Source organism: Dama dama, chromosome X (genome assembly GCF_033118175.1).
Source record: "Dama dama isolate Ldn47 chromosome X, ASM3311817v1, whole genome shotgun sequence".
In the NCBI taxonomy this organism is placed as follows: Eukaryota; Metazoa; Chordata; class Mammalia; order Artiodactyla; family Cervidae; genus Dama; species Dama dama.
The window spans coordinates 159,656,544-159,664,094 of record NC_083714.1 but is presented as its reverse complement, the minus strand read 5'-3'; positions in this window follow the sequence as shown (position 1 = coordinate 159,664,094).

Genomic DNA, 7,551 nt, shown 5'->3' with positions numbered 1-7,551 from the left:
ATAAAAAGAAAAAATGTAAATGTTCTGATATTACAGTGAAATTGGTTAAATGCAGACCAACGAGACTAGTTTTGAGCCTGCTGCTAACTAGCTGTGTGACTTAAGATAATAAATAATAAAGATAATAAGTTATTATAATAAGATAATAAAGTTCAAAAGCTTCTGTGAAGTGGCCCGGACTGACTAATTTCACCTTGAAAGTCCCATGAAATGATGAGGTCATGGACTATAGCCTTCTGGTCTTTATTAGGAAACTATATATTAATTTGCAGGATTCCTTCACCAGGTTAAAGGATTTCTCTTTCCTTGACCACATACTATATCTTAAACTGTTCTCATGGCTTATCTCTATTTCTGTTTTGTATTTGAATGACACTCCACTCACCCAGATTTTTAAGAGAGCATTGCTAAAACTCTCAGGAGACTAGGCTGGCAGGCATCATTTATAAAATATTTATAGCATATTGTAGAACGCTGTGAATAATAAATGTCTTCTGTTTAAATGATGATAGGCTGTTTAACATTTTCCACTTGGCTTTCTCGGTAGATATAAAATATTCTCAATCTCACTTGACTTGTGATCTTTTTAAAAATAGCTCTAATGAAATATGTAATTTAATAATCTTATCCATAGACAATTTTTAACATATATTTTTGGTTTTGTGTTTTTGTTTTATGACTGTAATAGGGAAAGATCTCCCACAAAATCAGTTCTCTTAGATTAAAGTTGAAAGCCTCTGGTTTTATTTTTGAAAAGCCACAGTTAGTGTGAAATGCATTTAGTTGTTGGTAATGATATTTCAAAGCTGGAGGAGTTTAATTCCACAATAGCTGTTTTATTTTTAAAATTTGACACATCTTCAGTTTATGCAACATGTCGGAGGCTGCACAGCTGTTTTTATTTATAGTCCAGCGGGGGAATTTCACTTGTCAGAGACGTTATGAGAAATAAATGTCTTTGTGTGCATTGCATTCTGGGACACAGTCCACTTACAAGCCAACAAAATGTCAAGGAATATGATGAAAACCCTTTTGGCTGCAAAGAGACTAAATTATCATTCTTCTCAAGTTCTTCCTCTTCAAGGACTATTACTGGAGAAGTTCACATGCAAAAAGAGGCAATTAATTTACGTAACATATCTACTATTTTTAATTAAGAAAGTCAAAGTCATCTTCAGACTTTACTAAGGGCAACATACATCACTAGTAACAAGAGGGCGATGTATTACAAGGATGCAAAGACTCTGATAACCCAGCAGGCAGTGAGGAGGTGTTTTTAAGGAGTTCCACTGAGCAGTGATGGGTTTACATAGAGGAGAGATACCTGGTCATCCGCCTGCCTCTGTCTGATGTGGGTTACGTCCTGGGCTTCTGTCAAAAAGCTGCCCAGTACAAAGACTGCACATATTCTAGGGACTAGCGTTGCCACTTGTCAACTGCCTGGCTCTCTCACAAAGCACACGTTGGATGTATTTTCCTACCTACAAGTGCACGATCAATTGTTATTTCCAAGCAACGATGACTACAAGATACCACGTGGAAGAACCTCTGCCATTTCTTCTTCAATAAACCTCAGCTAGTTCCCTGCTCATCCTTCGCATTGAAAGTTGGCCATAGGAACCCATAGTGACCTGGGCCTTCCTTCTCCATGCCTTATAGCTGACGTCCAGGTGTTACAGGGAACACTGATCAAAACTGCCTACCCTGCAAGGCACCATAGTTCCCATTTTCGAGAGTTCTTTTACGACAGGAGGTCCTGGTGAGGAATACGGGACTGACAAGCTACTACCACCAACCAGAAGAATTTGGGAAAGGTCAAAAGGAGATGCAATGAGTCCTACCACCTCCCAGAGGCCTTCTCGCTGGCCTCCATCTTGGCAGAGAAATACGTGAGCCACCAGGAGGGACCCTGGGTCAGAATGATTGGCCAAAGACAACCCAGAAACTGACCCCATCACCATAAAATGCAGGACCGGGAGCCGCGTGGCTAAGTAGTTCTCCTGAGTTCCAGTTACCTTGCTGTCTCCACCTGGGCACCCCCCCATCCCCTACACACACAATGAAATCTCTTGCTTTGTCAGCATGTATGTTTCCTTGGAAACTCATTTCCCGCCCCCAGTGTTGCATAAGAGTCCCCTTTTGGTTCCTAGATGGAGTGGCCCCTTCTTGCAACTTGGGATGCACCCAAGTCAAGGTTTTTTGTTCAGGATCAACACGGTCCACGTGCCATGGATTGATGGTCTTTCCACGCAAGGCTATCTGAAGAGGTAATAACAATTCGTGTATTTTTATTTCTCTCTCCTTTGGCTTGGCTTGTTTTAAAATGCAGTTCCGCTCGTGAATATTTTGTCACCAAAATTTATTGCAATGTACAAGGCGTGTTACCTCATTGTACGTCTTTCACGTTTGTGTCTCTGGGAGCTCTATGGCAGTGTTTTAGGTACAACGTAGGACCAGTCTTTGGTAGACAGTAGTAAAACCCCAGACATGAATAATGGGTTTGCTACAAAACAAAATTTATGGTACAAGACAAAAATTTACTGCAAAGATAAGTCAGACATGATTGTGAGCAGAAAGTTCTGTCTGGCTACTCTTCTTCATATGACTTGGAAAACACCTGCCTTTTTCTTGGATTTCTTATTTCACATTGTTATTTTTTTCATTTGCTTCTGAGAGTTGCGTTTTTATAATTAAGGCTCCCTTTTCTACAGGTTTGGTCTTCTTATGAAATTACTCCACACTACTTTTCTAATTCTACAAAATGTGGACAATCACCATTTTTTAAATTTAGGGTGAATTATCTTTCTCCCCAATGGCATGACAACATTCTGGCAGTTGGGAAACTGAAAGAAATGGTGGGATTGCAAACAACAGTGATACACCCGTCAGAGAGGTACAAGGTTGGCTAACAGACATCACCCAAAAGCCCTTTCTGTCAATTCATTTCAGAAAAAGCAGTGAAAGTCCCTCAGTCGTGTCTGACTCTTGGTAACCCCGTGGACTGTACAGTCCTTCAAATTCTCCAGGCGAGAATACTGGAGTGGGTAGCCTTTCCCTTCTCCAGGGGATCTTCCCAACCCAGGGATCGAAAAAACAGTACACTTACCCACCCCACTCCCAGATAGAGGTCTCTTTCTGATTCTTCAGCAGTGACGTTGTTGGGTCAGAGACCAAGGCTTTCCATTAAAAATTCCTAGCCTGCAAAGTCCCTCTAATGCAAGCAATATCAGCAGTCTTTTCTCTCCCTCATCTCAAATGAAAATAGCATTTTATTCTGCAGTTTTAAAATAGAAATTTTCAATCTCCAGTAGCAGATGGACTTGCCTGAATTTATATGACAATATCTATTGGTCTATTTTCATACTTGCTTCATTGTATGAATGTGGAAATCATCTCAGTGAGACAAGCATTAATTTTAGTAATTACCAAAAGCTACCTAATACAGACTCCTCATCAAAACACACATTGATGTTTTAAAGAAGATATTTGAGTTTTAAAGACTAAAGCTCCACTGTAATCTCTGGGAGTTATAAAAAGGTGACAAAGGATGGATTGGTGTAAGCCTGCATCAGTCAGTTCAGTTCAGTTGTTCAGTCTTTGCGACCCCATGGACTGCAGCACGCCAGGCCTCCCCGTCCATCACCAACTCCGGGAGTTTACTCAAACTCATGTCCATCGAGTCAGTAATGCCCATCCAACCATCTCATCCTCTGTCGTCCCCTCCTCCTCCCGCCTTCAATCTTTCCCAACATAAATATTTATATGAGATCACCTGATGCGAAGAGCTGACTCGTTTGAAAAGACCCTGATGTTGGGAAAGATTGAAGGCGGGAGGAGACGGGGATGACAGAGGGTGAGATGGATGGATGGCGTCACCAACTCAATGGACATGAGTTTGGGTCAACTCCGGGAGTTGATGTTGGACAGGGAGGCCTGACGTGCTGCAGTTCATGGGGTCACAAAGAGTCGGACACGACTGAGTGACTGAACTGAATTGAAAGTATTATCACTGTTTTTCAGTCTATAACTCCTAGAGTTGGCTCAAATTCATGTCCACTGAGTCAGTGATGCTGCCTGACCATCTCATCCTCTGCCGCCCCCTTCTCCTCTTGCTCTCAACCCTTCCCAGCATCAGGGTCTTTTCCAACGGGTCGGCTCTTCGCATCAGCTGGCCAAAGTACCGGAGCTTCAGCGTCACCATTATCATAAAGCTTCTCATAAGGACTTAGCAGCGCTGCTTCAACACGATCATCCAAAGACACAGAAATGGTACAGACGAAAATAAAGAAACTAGAGAAGTCAAATCCTGCAACTAAGCTCTGAGAACCCAATCCCACCAAAGGGAAGCCGAAAAGAGTGGAGAATACCCTCTGAACACCTCAGAAACTCCTGTTATGGTAACTCAACATTGAAATACTTTCTATGGATGCCAACCAGAGTGCAATCTCTGAGTACCCTTGGGTTCTGCAGGGTGAATCCACTTTTTGCAAATCCTGGGTATTCCGATCCCATGTCTTGCCCACACTCCTTAGACAGTAAGTGACATGGGGACTTCCTTCAGCCATAAGCAACAGCACGCAAGTCTCGTAATTATTCATTGCTCTGTTTGGAATCCAAGCCCCTCTTTCTAGTTCATTGATGGCACTTGGGACAGAACTTCTGCAGAACTGTACTTGGTCCAGCACACAGGGGGTTGCTCCTCGGGTCTGCAGGAGAAGCTGAGCTGTGCCTACGAACCTAAGTTCACATCCTTCCGCCCCACGAGGCTGTGTTAACTATCAGCGGGCGGCAAAGGACAGGCGAAGACAATGGGAAGACTTTAAAGCCGTTGGTTTCTCAGGAGGAAAACATACTGTACAACCTAATGATTTCCTCCCTTTGTGTATGTTATTGTATATAACCCAGATTTCAGGGCTGTCAGAGCAGACCTCGGAGATGGGGGAAGGCTGACAGGGGAAAAAGCCAAACAAAAGAGCCCCGTTTTTTTTCAAGGACGGGGACTTTCAGTTCAATTAGATTTCCTCGCTATCTAAATAACGGGCTGCAGTGACCCATCAAGCCAGAGGAGAAAATAAGTCAACACAACAGCGTCCGAAGAGTTTACTCCTTTTCCTATCTGCTTCGCTTCAGCCCATTCCACTTGAATTTCTATTACTGGAATTGACGATAAATACATTGAATGTCGTGGGGGTGAAAGTAACAACCTCTTTTAAAGAAAGGATCAAGTTTTCAGGGGCCACAGACAACAAATCATTTTTTTTTTTTTAAGACTCAATGCCAGGTAGTTCACTGAGGTCAGACATTTGCCATCATCTGTCCTTGGTTTAAAACCCTTAAATCTTTGAGGCCTAGTGTCCTTGGGGGTCTCTCTGGAATGACACGTGAGGGAAAAACAAGAGTCATCAGGAGGGAGGTCCAGGCAATGCGGAATTAACTCTGCTGAGTATAAAGTGGAGAAAGAAGATATATATATATATATTCAGAACTGTTTAAATAAAAGTCACTCTGTTTATCGAAACAGAAAAATCTGGCGGGCGCTTCTTGCCATATGGGGCTTTTGAAAATATATGAGAAACATGTGATTATGCGTTTGGTTGAATATTATTAAAACTGTATGCAAACCACTGGGAGAGCTTTTGGCCAAAGTTCCCTAAAATCACCCTCTGGAGCATCCTGTGTATTTCTGTGCATATAAAATTATCCTGATATAAATAAAGCAGAGCATCTATGAAAAACACACAATCCTCCATTACTGAGCTGATTCCATGAGGAACCGCTAATTATAAACATCCAGAAGCGTTCGTTTTTGACTTGAAGGATAATTTAATAAAGCCAGAACCTGTAATTTGTGATAGCAACAGGATCAGGATAAAAACAAGGGTCTCAGTTAGGAAAGATAACTATAGCCCACAAGCCGGAAGAGCAGGTAGCTAGGAGACTGAGGCCTGGGAAGGAGTATGACCAGCGGTCAGTCACGTTCCCCCTGAGACATCTACACAGCATCAGGTCACAACCCCACGTCCACTGTTTAAAAACCAAAGTTTGCTCCCAAGGAATGCAACTTCAAAACCAGGAACCATCTAAAGGCCTGGGAGGTCAAGGACACTCTTATTTCCTCTGTACTTGCAAGTTCAACCAGCAGTCTACCTAATGAATAGATTTAGATGTGAATTTCATGTCAACTGGTTAAGCAGACCCTGATGGTAAATATTTCAGAGTCGGATATACAGAAAGTAAGAGTATCTCCTTGGAAGAGAAGCTGGGATAAAACCAGACAGCTTATTAAAAAGCAGAGACATCACTTTGCCAACAGAGGCCCGTCTAGTCAAAGCTATGGTTTTCCCAGTAGTCATGTATGGATGTGAGAGTTGGACCATAAAAGAAGGCTGGTGTTGAAGAACTGATGCTTTTGAACTGTGGTGCTGGAGAAGACTCTTGAGAGTCCCTTGGACTGCAAGGAGACCCAACCAGTCCATCCTAAAGGAGATCAGTCCTGAATATTCATTGGAAGGACTGATGCTGAAGCTGAAACTCCAATCCTTCGGCCACCTGATGCAAAGAGCTGACTCATTGGTAAAGACCCTGATGCTGGGAAAGATTGAGGGCAGGAGAAAAAAGGGGTGACAGAGAATGAGATAGTTGGATGGTACCATCAACTTTAACGAACATTAGTTTTTGAGCAAATCCTAAGAGATAGTGAAAGACAGGGCAGCCTGGCGTGCTGCAATCCATAGGGTCACAGTCAGACATGACTGAGCAACCACAAGAGTATTCTTATGAGCAGGACTTTAAAGCTGCTGCCGTTAATGGGTGAGATAAAATATAGTCAAAACCATTGTTTGCAAACATCAGTTTGAAACCCGCAGTCTCAGTATATCAGGTTCCGGGGACAGGTGAGTGCTCAAGTAAGGACAATATCCCGATGTCCTTCTCAGACCAGGATTCCTCCTTGATGTGAAGCCCATCACTCTGCCTTCATCAACATACACGGATGGCTCACTCATTCATTCATTCATTCCCTTACTGTCTCTATTTTCTAAAATATTTGCCTGATGAAATCTGAGGGGGGTTTTTCCCTTTGCAGTTCTTGGGGAGTGACCTATAGGAAGTGGTGTTGAACACTCAGATTTAGGAAGGTCAAGACAAAACTCGGGGAGAGACGGAGCAGAGTTAGGCCATCACGAGTGTGCGTGAAATCACTGGAGCTGTGACCCAGCAGTTGTCTTCACTCCGTGGCAATTCCGGCACCTTCTGAAATCTCTCATTTTTGCTGCCATCTGTACCGACCATCCAGAGACGATGCAATAAACATTTATGAAGGGCTAGACTCTATGCTAATTTCCTACCTGTGGAACATGGGGTTTTGTTTTTTTTTTTTTTTTGCTTGTTTCTCCCAAGTGTGTAGAATGTCTCATCAGTCTAGGTTATGGCATAATTGCTTTGAAACAAGGCATCAACTACTGTCTGCATAAATCTGTTTCTTCAATGGCTGTCATCAATCAACACAACAGCACGCATTTCTAGAAGTGGAGGTTTTGGTTCGTTATTTCA